At 37.9% G+C, this 12,410-nt stretch overlaps 1 long non-coding RNA gene across 1 annotated transcript in view; it reads right to left on the reverse strand.

The window, feature by feature from the left end:
* Window positions 1-646: 646 nt before the first annotated feature.
* LOC137159711 (uncharacterized) overlaps window positions 647-12,410 on the reverse strand; it is a 28,099-nt gene continuing 16,335 nt past the window's right edge. Inside the window, exons 2-3 of the long non-coding RNA XR_010921711.1 lie at window positions 9,652-9,963; window positions 647-1,575 (exon numbers count right to left, since the gene is read on the reverse strand). This is a non-coding gene — a long non-coding RNA (uncharacterized lncRNA). The remainder of the gene's footprint in view (window positions 1,576-9,651; window positions 9,964-12,410) is intronic.

Consider the following 12,410-nt stretch of genomic DNA (forward strand, 5'->3'; position numbering starts at 1 on the left):
CTGTGGGTATTTTCAGCTTAGAAAACTGAAATACAAGCTCTTGCTAACTGAAAGCTGGAGCTTGTGTCAGGCTTCACTAAACACACAAGGCTCTGATTTTGTATCATTAAAGACTCATTATCTCTTTTAACTTCTGTTGAAAGCATTCATCAATAGCCATAGCTACCACTGAAACAATAGAAGCTACTAGCTCAGTAATAATGCATTTTTTTTGCCAGCTTAAAAGCATTTAAAGGATAGATTAGATTTCACAACATGGGAACAAAAAGCTCCTATATAAGAAAATATAGAGGGTTATTTCTGTAAGTAATTTAAATTTTAAAAAGAACAGGGAAAAAATTAAGCAATTATATTTTTGTGAGATCTGTGGGTGCTCTCTTAGCCTAGAATATAGCTCAACATTAAATTCCAGTTTGGGAAAAACTGCATTTCCAAAGGGCAAGAAAGCTGTTTTTCTAATTCTTAGTTGTGAATTGAGAATTTTTTAGTAAGAATGAAATGGGCTCCATATATTGATTGCAACAATTTGTTGTGTATTAATACATAGTTTCCTTGTTGCAAAACTCTCCATTGAATTCAACAGTGGATTATATTAACAGTAATTTCTACATTTACAGGTTTTGTTTACACTTTCTTTATACCTCCACTGCTTTATCTGATGCCTTGATACAGTTTTCAATCTTATAGCCACTTTAATCTCCTCCTGCACTCAGCATATCTGAATGAGTTTGTTGGCATAAGGGAATTTTGAAGGTTATATTGCAGTACATGAATCAACGGAAAATGAAATGCACTGGAGACATGATCAGCCAGTTTTAATTCATTGCAGAAAGTTATAGATACCAAAATGCATTTAATGTAATCTGATATCTTTATTTAGGTCCTCAATTTATGAGCAATTCAGCAGGAGTAGAATGACACCTTTGTTTTAAAAATAGTAGTCTGTATTGAATGCCATTTTAATATATCTCTGACATATTTACATCTAATGAGTATAGAAGTGGAATCTTTGAGGATACATTTTTTTCCACAGAAAAAGCCTGGGAAATATGATGCTTTTGTTCACTGAAACATGATATGTCATTATAACGTAGGTCAGCTTGGTGAGAACTATTATATAAATTCACTTTATCACTACAGCCAGTAAACAGATTAGCAGCCAGCAAGATTAGCACCATTTCATTTTAAGAAAGAAGTAAAAAGCATCAGTGTGCTCTTCTCTATAAAAAGCAGCTTTATGCCATCAAAAGCCAAGTTGTGTGTTGATTCTGTATGATCAAGTGTCCACAATCGAGCATGTTAGCAAACACGTGTCTACAGTGGTGCCTTGTCCTCTTCCATAGAAATGAACTCACTATGAACATCACTCATCTGCTCCATGATTAGATGATGTTATCCTCCCATCTGTTCCCAGGCACAAGCCTGGTAACTTTTGCCCAACCATTGCCAATGGTCTTGCAGGTCATGATGTGGTCTTGTTCTTTAATTTAGGAAAACTATTCTTTTTTTCATAGCAGAGTCAGTTAGTCCTTGGGAAGCTTGAGAGATTAGCTCCTGATTTCCGTTTTGTGGAACCTTGAAAACACAAATAATATCAATAATCTTGAAAACAGCAATGTTTTGCATTAGGCTGACTTGACAACATTCCTGGCTTGTGTCAGGGCAACATACTGCCATTCTTTGGGCTGAGACAATCTACTGACTCTGGCAAAAAGTTCACCCTTGATCACACAGATGAAATCTTTCAGGAAAAGACATTGAAAAAATCCAGATTTTGTGCAGGAAAATTGATAGTGTTGTACAACTCTTGTCATAGCAGTTTATGCATGTGGTGTGTTTGAGGGGCAAAAATTTTAGTGACAACAGCTGGTTAACCCAAATATATATAAATCCTGAAGATAAAACATACATATTTTAAGATGAAATATTTTATTGTTTTAATTATATGAATCTCAAAAATTTGTTGTTTAAATATATCCATTCAAGTAATGAGATATGAACATTTATACTGTAGACCATATAAATGATCCAGGTCATGCAAAATTATGTGTGTTACTTCAACATTAAAGTTGAGAAACCAAGCCCTTGGTTAGAAATCAAGAAATACAAAGTTAAGGTTGATTGATAATTGCAGTGGTAAGAACCCTATTTTACTAGAGTGGACTGAAAAACAGAACTGTTTTGAGAGTGGGAAAATGCAGTTTTGTCTTTCATATGATATGACATATATATATATGTATGTAGTTTGATATTTTCAATATTTTATATTATATAATGTTTTGACATCAAATTGTTCATTTTGTTTGTTTGTTTGTTAATTTAATTTTTTTGGAATTTCTATTCCATGGGAAATTTGGACTTTTCCAGTTTGGAACAAAAGCACATTTTGGAATGTTCTGAATTTCCCATAGGAGAGAAATTCCATTTTCCAACTCGCTCTGTATTGAGGCACAGAGGAGTTAAGTGACTTGCTCATGGTTACAGAGGAAGTCCTCTTCAGATCCAAGAAAAAACCCAAATTGTCTGACATGTAGTCCTGTGTTCTATCCATTAGGTGGGCCTCCTTTCTCCCATTCAACTCTGAACTCTGAGGTGTCCTAAACGTTAAGGCATCTGGTACCTACAAGTGAGATTAATTCAAAGTCCTCAGAGTACAAAACCACTGTAGGTTTGCATTAATATTTTTAAAAATGAAATAGTTTTTAATTTGCCTGCTCAAAGCACATTTAATATTAAAACTGTCATGGGGTATTAATGTGGCCTGACTAGTGCTCAGTAAACTCTTTCTATCTTTGTTTTCTGTTTGTTTAGTTTTGGGTTTTCAGGAGGGCTTCTTTGGTCATTCAAAGCATTTAGTAAAAAGAATTGTGGTGTTCTGTCATCATTCTAAAGAGCTCTGAATGTGCTAGTGAGAATGCGGAAAAGGGGTAGGGATGGGGTTAGTTAAATGCATGGCTGACTGGCTGAGAGACAAGGTGGGCGAGGAAATATTTTATTGGACCAACTTCTGTCGGTGAGAGGGACAAGCTTTCAAGCTACAGAGAGCTCTTCTTCAGATCTACTATACTTGCGGCCTCTCTGACATTTTCAGATGCCCTAACAGAGCTCTCATGAAACCAAACAGGTGCTGTTCTAGTTATGCTTGTGGCATAACTAACTCAGAAGGCACAAAACAACACTCTCACTCATTGGCTCACGGAGTACACTTGCAGACCCTCTTACACAGGGATTGCAAAGAGCACCACTAACTGCAGATTAATATTGTGCACAAAATGACAGGGAGGTGTCTGCAGAGTGAGAGGGAATGAGCATTTATGAGGGAACTTCAGAGACAGGGGAGGCCAGGGGAAGATATATGGGGGAAGAATGAAAGAGGGCTTGGGGCACAAAGAAGCACTGACTCTCTCTCTCTTTCTCTCTCAGACAAAAACAAACACAAGGCTGAGGAGTTTAAATGCATTTTAACAGAAATATTTGGTTATACAAGGGAAAAATTACAGCATGTCATCTTTAGAGAAAAGGAAATCATTTATAATAACTGTTCTCTGTGGAAACCATCTTACTGGATTATTGCTCTTCCACACACATCCTCCCAAATTTGGAGGGGGATGCATACATTTGTTTATCATCCTGGTGGGTGCTGTGTATTTTCCCAAAAATACTGTTAGTTTATGCTTTTTCTGTTTGTTTTTGGGAGCCTTTTCACCTCCTGCACATTGGAATGTGGTTGTGTGTGTCTGGTTAACACAACTGGGACTACCTACCAGTCAGTGTCTCAGAGGCTCACAATTCTTAAAGAGCTTTGGGAGCTCCCACCAGCTCACAGCCAAAGAAGTACAGACCCAAAGAATGGGACTCCAGTGAGGTTGTGTTTTAGAAGAAAAAGTACTTTAAGTTTGTTAATTTTTTTCTAGATTAGCTATTACTTTTCCATCGTCTGGTCCTATCATAAGCATCATTTTGTTTTCCTGTTATATTGTAAGAAGCTTAAATGCTCTATTTCCCAATTAATGATAAGATCTTCTGAATTTGAATAATGCAATTTCTGGTTGTTTCAAGTATAAATTGTGCTATTTAGCATACTTTTTTGTTAGCTATTTGGTGTGAAATGTCAATTCAATAAGTATCACAACAATCCCTTTTGTCTGATATGATATGTCCCTTAACTGTTGGTCATGGTTTTGGCCCTGATCGAATAACAGTGAAAGTCAATGAGTCTTTCCATGGATGTCAGTGGATATTGAGGCCTTACATGCCAATTTAAATTTTACTTGATTATTTTACTAAGAATTGAATTGGATTTTACAGATGGTAATTGCCCAGATGTCACTTTATACACCCCCCCACCCCATTTAAAAGATTATCATCACATCTTCTTTACCCATTCATCATGTATCTGCATTGCTTTTTTTGTGTGTGTGTGTGATTTTGTTAAAATAATTTTCAGTGGCTCAGTTGATTCCCTCAATAGTTTACCATACCTTAAGATCCTACAACAGATATGAATGTTATCCAAACCTGATGATTTGTATTTATTCAGTTTTTCCTTAGTGTATTCTGATTTGTTCCTTATCAACATCAGTATTGACATGATCTCTATTACTTCCTAATTTCCCAAAGTACTATATAATGGCCAGATTTTTAAAGGAAGAGTGCACCTGAATAACAGTGCTGACTTTCAGGAAGTGAGAGAGGCTGAGTACTCTTTGGAGAGGGTAGGGGAAATTACTGTTTTATATCTCCCAAAATTGTGCTAGGCAGCTCACAGTACTTTAAAATTGCACAATTCCCTGCCTCACAGAGCTTACAGTCAAATTTCACATATGGTAAAATGACCTCACTGCACATCAAGCGATGGGGGCTGTTGGCTGGTTTGTTGGAAAGGTGTGTGTCCCTTTTAAGGGCTAGAGAGCCAGGGAGTGACTTTCTGCTGGAACTGCAGACTAGGTCAGCAGGGAGATGCTGACCCATCCCTCCCAGGTGACCAGAAGGGAGAGACTATATAGGTCTATGCCAGTGCAGGAAAATCTCTCTTTTATCTGGGCTAGGCAGAGCAATGGAGGAGCAACAAACTAGTATGGAGAGGGAACAGCAAGAGAGAAAAAAGGAGTCACCGTAAGTTTATTTAGTTACTCACTGAAGGCTTGTGCATAGCATGGCTGAGGGGAAAACATGAAAAATCAATCGGGGTTGATTCACTTTTTGAGAGTGTCACAGCAGAAGTGAGTCTTACTGAAGAGTAATGAATCTCGATTCATCTCTCCATTGCAGGGTATTTTTTCATGCATTTTTGTTAGACTGTAGATATTAGATCATCTTTTATTTCTTCTTTCTTGCTATGAAAGGAAGGTGGTGGCAAGCTGGGAGTCCTTATGTCCTAGATTTGGTGTAATATAAGTGAAAGTTGAATTCACTTGTTTCAGGCATCTTTTGCATGTGTTTATATTATTCAGAACTGACTCTGAATGTCTGTAAATGGTGGATTCTCTTTAACTTGAAGTCTTTAAATCATAATTTGAGGACTTCAGTAACTCAGCCAGAGGTTAGGGGTCTATTACGTGAATGAATGAGTGAGATTCTGTGGCCTGCAATGTGCAGGAGGTCAGAAGAGGATCATGATGGTCCCTTCTGACCTTAGTCTATGAGTCTGAGTAAGTTCACATCAGTCTTAACCATTTTTTGCAATAGTTTGAACGTAGAAACATACAGCAGCACTGTAATATTTTAAATACAAGTAAAAAGAACCTTAATATAATGTAATAGGCACACAGTTCAGCTTTTATTGTGCTTCTTCCTTCAATTGTAAGTGTTATGTAATTCACTCTCAGCTCTTATTGCCGTTTGATAAAAGCATTTCATATAGAGAATGGCTCAATTTGCAAAATTCAAATATGAATTTCAACACCTCAAGTTCAGAGGGATTTGAATAAATCATTTTCTTTCAGTCCACTATAAAGACAAAAGGTCACTTATAAAATTTGGATCAGAATCTAGGTTTTCAGACTTTGGCTCCAGTACAGCTCTGTTTAAAACAGCAAGAGTTTTTGCATATAACCTTTGCATGCTGCTCTTTAAAAGTTATTTTATAGTAAATTATATGAGGCGTCTGACATCCTTTTCTTGGTATTTACTCCAATCTGCCAAACTTCCATATGGACTGTCCATCTCACATTTTGGTGATCTACAGAAGAAACCACTGCAGCGGAAGCCTTTCCAGCTATTCGTAAAGGCTAGCAGACTGAAAGAGTAAATTATCTTTCCAACTCACCTTACAGTGAATTAATCCCACAGACAAACTGTGGCATGGTGCCACCTAGAATGTGGTAGCTCTTACCCACCCTCTACTGAGAACTCTGGCTTGGGGCCACCAAAAGGGAAACAGGCACCTGGTCTAATTTGCAGCCCCTCTTTCTTTCTTTGTCCCCAGGCCTTAAGTTCCACTGCTTCCCTCTTAGCCCAAAGGGCTTTACTCAATCTTTGTGGTTTGCTTATTTCTGGCTCTCCAGCCAAACTGAACTACCTCTCCTCAGGGTATCATATCAAAGTACAGTTTTACACTAGAGTAGACTGGTCTGTTCACTCTCTACCTTTTGCCTCTCCAAGGCCTTGTAGCAAAAGGAACAACATCCAAAGTAAACAAACTCCCTTCCCAGCCTTCCTTTGAGTTCACTGGCTCTCCACAGTTGGCTAGTGTCCAAATCCCAAAACTCCAAACACCCCGAATCTCAGAGTTCCTTAGACAGAGAGGGCTTGGAAGCCTCTTCACTCTGTTTTCCTCATATTGGGAGATTAGAGGCAGGCTAGTTTTTGCATCCCTCCGACCATCCCAAGCTACTTCCTCATTCTGTTTTACTATGTGCTCAGATGAGCTCATGTCCCAAAACTGTGTATTGGTAGGCTCGGCATGGTAGACCTAGCCATGGTAGGTCTGCAAAAACAGCCAGTTAGGATATTAATGTCTTCCCTTCCTGAAGCACTGTGAGATGTATTGCTCCCCTCCCACCATCCTATGACCCACACAATTTTTTCATATTACATCAAGACCTGTTAATCTAATTCTGTGTGTGTCTCTCTTTCCCCCCCTGTGTATTTGATTCAATGTGAATGTTGTATAATAGTAAAGATGGCTGCAAGGTTCCTCAGGCAACCTTAATTGTGGCATTTCCTCACTTTTGAGCTCTTGAATTTGCAACTTTAATGTTCTTTTAACATAGGATTTGTGCAATTATATATATATACATGCTATGATGTCTCAAGGTAGGTATTCAAAACCTACTCCTCTTATTAGAACAGATAGCAGTTGCTTCTAAATGTTAAAATAAGTCAGCAAATTCACTCCAAAGCACTTTAGGTAAAGTTTTTCAATTTGGCGGAAAAAAGAGTTAAAATAATAGTCATAAAAACCCAACAGGTTTTGTTGACTTTGAAACAAGGTGCAATGTATTTCAAAACTTTAAGATTGCTTCAAAATGTTTATTACTGTTAACTGGGATTTATCCCTGGAGTAGATTAGTGGAAAACATGGAATGTTGTTAAGGAAATTTTGGACTTATATCAGGTATACTTATTTGTATGCAAGCCTCTTTTGAAGACATATTTTATATGTGCATAATACTGTGAGCATCTGCAGCCGTGGTTGACTTTGGTGAGTGCCACACTTCTCAGAACTGGGCCTTATAGTACTTTGCTGTAGCTGTGTTGATTTACCATTTTAAACACTGTGGTAAGTTTCTATTTAACTCTTATAAAGCCCCTCAACTTTACATTCCTCCCTCCAAAATTGTTTTCACTTTTCTACCAGAAAATCAGTGTTACAGGAAGAGTTACAACCCAGTACATTTAACTATTACATTTTAAAAAAATAAATGAGAACTTCATTTCAGAAAAGATTAAAATATCACTTGAGACATGGCAAACTAGCTCCATGTTAATAAAGATGGTGGTTATTAGGGTCTGGGAAAAGATTTAGCCTTCTTAGTTATGAGATTGCAGATGCTAAAAACTGAGATCACAGTTTTCAGTTTGCAGAGGGTATGCCTCCAAATCCATGAAGTAGAATTAATTCTGATTTTGAAAACTAGCAATTCTCCTTTGCCAAATTCTTAGATATACTCCAAACCTGGAGAGAAGGCCCTACAGAAAATCAAAGGTAAAATGAATCATGGCAGATGCGGATTTGGGAATATAGCAGACTAAAGTACAGTTTCATGCTGATTTCCTTGCTCAGGGTAAGGGGGAAAAAAAACCCCAAGTTTCAAAAGTTGTCATTCACTGAGATAAGGACAGATCCTACAGTTGCTGTGGAAGATCTGTACATGTTGTCAACAGAAATTCTGTGCATGGTGGTGTTGGAGGAATGGGCCCAGGGTAGCTGTTTTTTCAGTATCATGCAGGTAATAAGGCGCATTCTCTGAGGACTTAAATTCTGTGCAGCCCCTTTGAAACATGTTTCACTGAAGCACATGTAATTTGCACCAGAGATGAGGAATTTCTCCATGAAAAGCTGAGTTCACAGGAGAATGTTGAAATTTCTATATGGATCACATTTGCGAATTCATGATTGATTAAGATTAGCATGGGTAATTTCACGGAACTTTTACTAAGTAGCGCCCACTTGTAAGAGTATTAATTTCATTTGAATATTGTGATAACTTGCATATTTAAAAATAATTTAAAATGTTTAGCGCAGGATCATTTGCCTATATTAAAAATAAAACAAATCAACACATTTCTGCCACTGCTGCTTAGCTTCTTGTATTTAACATTTCTGATATTCTATCTGGGGATCCAATTCCACACAATAGTTAGGCTTCATCACCTCTTTCTTGTTGTTGGAATTTTTTGTTTCTAACCTTTGAGCTGAATGGAATAAGGTTCCTTAAATCCCTATCAAAGCTACTGTGTGTAAAGCATTAAAGCATTCATTTACTGATTAGAATGCCATAATATTGCACACTATTTGTAAATAATGTGGAAGTCCTTTCTTCAACCCCACTTCTTTCACTTTTTTTCTTGCTCATATTTTTTCTTTACCTTGTTTTAGTTCTCACCAACGTTTGCTTTCTTCTTTATTTAGTTACTCAGAATTTAAATCCTTTTCTCTCTTTCTATTAAACACTTTTTTCTGTGAATTTAGTGCTGTTGAGCAGTGCTGGATTGATAATCCTGGTGAGGGTAAGGTACTTAAGCAGATGCCTAACTTTAAGCAAATTAATAGTTTAATTGAAATAAATGGGGCTATTGATTTCAACTGCTTATAACTAAGCATGTGCTAAAGTATCATGCTGAATCGAGGCCTATATCCATCCTCAGAATTACACAGCAGTAAGGGTGTGTTGATGTATCTTTATACCAGCCGGACAGGGATTGGGCCCAGTATAGAAAGGTGTTGTGGAGTAGCTCTGCAGACTTCATTCCATGGAGGAGTGGTGCAGAACAGCTCAGTAAAGGAGGTAAGCACTTGTTTAAACAAGCTGAAACCTCTCTTCCCCCAGGATCCTTCTGTGCACCCCTAACCATTAGTCTCCTCTGTACAAGAGCAGTGGTGCAGCTGAAGGAAAAGTAGGAGCTTGGACCCACAGTTAGTCCCCCTCCCTTTTCCCTCCATCCCAACAAAAACAAACAAACAAACAAACAAAAAAACAAACCAACCCTCTCTTGCTTGATGCTGGGATGTAGCTAAGAGTTGCATGGCAGGGGGAGTATTTTTTTCATTGCATCCCTGATTTGCCTTCTGTGGGGATGTTTTTATCCGGACAGGATCTGTCCATCTCTTAACTGACAATTTCTGTAAATTGGAAGTTCAGTGCAGGGGGTGCCTCCTTTATGGTCCTCAGTCAATTGAATGTCAGCCAGCTATGCAGTGTAGCCTTCAATCCATAGTCTGACAGGAGTGCACATGTGTAGAATCTCCCTGATTTGACCTCCAAGAGAGTATGGGTATTCTTCTGCATTTGGTTTTTTCTAAGACAAACATGAACAAACATAGAAAGTTATTATAAAATACACTGTATAGTTGCTTTGGGAACACGGAGAAACATAATCTGTGCCATATTTGGAAATTGGAATTAAATGACATGATAGCTTTGTGACAAGGCTAAACTGTTGTTACTAACAACCTAAAAGTAGGAAAGACGCATGGGTGATCACTGCACTATGCAAGATTTTCTATCTGTGTCCTGATTCTCCACTGCAACTCATAGAATCGTAGGACTGCAAGGGAACTTGAGAGGTCTTCTAGTCCAGTCCCCTGCACTTATGGCAAGACAAAATATTATCTACGGTCAGACCATCCCTGATAGGTGTTTGTCTAACTTGCTCTTAAAAATCTCCAATGATGGAGATTTCACAACCTCCCTAGGCAATTTATTCCAGTGCTTAACTACCTTAACAGGAAGCTTTTCCTAATGGTCAGTCTAGCCTGCCCTTGCTGCAATTTAAGATCATCGTTTCTTGTTCTATTCTCACAAGTTAAGGAGAACAATTTTTCTCCCTCCCTTTATAACAACCTTTTATGTACTTGAAACCAGCTATCATGTCCCCTCTCAATCTTCTCTTCTCTACACTAAACAAACACAACTTTTTCAATCTTCCCTTATAGGTCATGTTTTTTAGACCTTTAATCATTTTTGTTGTGCTTCTCTGGACTTTCTCAAGTTTGCCCACATCTTTCCTGAAATGTGGCACCCAGGACTGGACACAGTACTTCAGTTGAGGCCTAATCAGCATGGAGCAGAGTGGAAGAATTATTTCCCATGTCTTGCTTACAACACTCCTGCTTATACCTCCCAGAATGATTTTTTTTTTGTAAGTGTTACATCATTGACTCATCTTTAGCTTGTGATCTACTATGAACCCAGTCCCTTTCCGCAGTACTCTTCCTAGGCAGTCATTTCTCATTTTGTACATGTGCAACTGATTGTTCCTTCCTAAGTGGAGTACTTTGCATTTGTCCTTATTGAATTTCATCCTATTTAATTCAGACCATTTCTCCAGTTTGTCCAGATCATTTTGAATTTTAATCCTATCCTCCAAAGCATTTGCAATCCCTCCCAGCTTGGTATTTTCCCAAAACTTTATAAGTGTACTCTCTGTGCCATTATCTAAATAATTGATGAAGACATCGAACAGAACCAGACCCACAACTAATCCCTACAGGACCCCTCTTTATATGCCATTCCAGCTTTACTGTGAAACACTGATAACTACTCTCTGGGAACGGTTTTCCAACCAGGTATGCATACACCTTATAGTAGCTCCATCTAGGTTGTTTCCCTATTTAATTCCAGTGTAACACCATTGCGTCCAACGCTACATCAATGTACAACTCTAGTATTGCACTGGTGAATCAGTCCCCAGTTCTATAGTCTCTTAGTTCACTAAACCATGGGAAACAATATAGATTTCCTTTGGCCTCTATTGATCTTCGAGGAATTTCTATAGTCTCTTCCTAGACAGAAACCTCTTTTTCTAGCAGATTCCAATCTGTACATTGAAGAAGCAGAGGGAACACATCTTTGGTGGAACAATTAATTAACATATGGTTTTTATGTCTTGCTGCCAAGTCCTGGAGGAGAATTTAAATGTAACAATATTGGTGGTCTCAGTTTATTACGTATATTGTAATTAATTTATTTAACATGTGAAAACCAGAATATGTTACCTCTAATAACAGATATAGGATAACATTTTTTCTAAATTGGTTTCTACTGTAGCTCAAAGTCAAATTCAAGGGTTATACAATTATTGGATTCTGGGAACAGAGCTTTATTTATTGTATAGGTGAACTTAAGAACTTGGAAAGGTAACAGATTTCTTGATTTATCTGAATCTAACACATGGTACAGAACTATTTTCCAGTTTGGTGGGTTGTTTCATTAATTGAATCCTGGGCAATATGTTCAAAGTTCTCCTATACAGCCAAACAATGAATTGTACGAAAGGAATGGACCTTAGCCACAATTATGTATCCCTGGCATCTGATAAAGTTTATTAACAGTGCACCAGTATGGAACTGATGCATTTCTCGTGGAAAATCCCATGCAGGCCTATGTTCAATCGTGGGGACCCAGAGGCATTGTCAAGGAGCTAGGATTTTATGAGCACAGCTTGAACACAGCTGTGTCTTTTCCAATCTGTGGCCAAAAGAGAAAATGCAACATGAGATTTTTAAACATTCCAAGGCCCATCTGCCATGTAACCCACTTATCTTTGTGGCTGCAAGTTTGTTATTGATCCAAAGTGGTAAGAAAGAAAGAAAGACGGTGTACGGGGGGTGGGGGAGGAAGGCAACAAAGGGGAAAAATGCAGGGGAGAAAAACCATAAATCCATTCTTTTGTTGTTCTTCCAGCAGCATCTGTGAGCAATTGTCACAATTACTAGTCAAACTATATTTGACTTGTTGCCAACA

This window comes from Emydura macquarii, unplaced genomic scaffold (genome assembly GCF_026122565.2).
Source record: "Emydura macquarii macquarii isolate MOO-44397 ecotype Brisbane River unplaced genomic scaffold, CSIRO-AGI_Emac_v2 contig_1876, whole genome shotgun sequence".
In the NCBI taxonomy this organism is placed as follows: domain Eukaryota; kingdom Metazoa; phylum Chordata; order Testudines; family Chelidae; genus Emydura; species Emydura macquarii.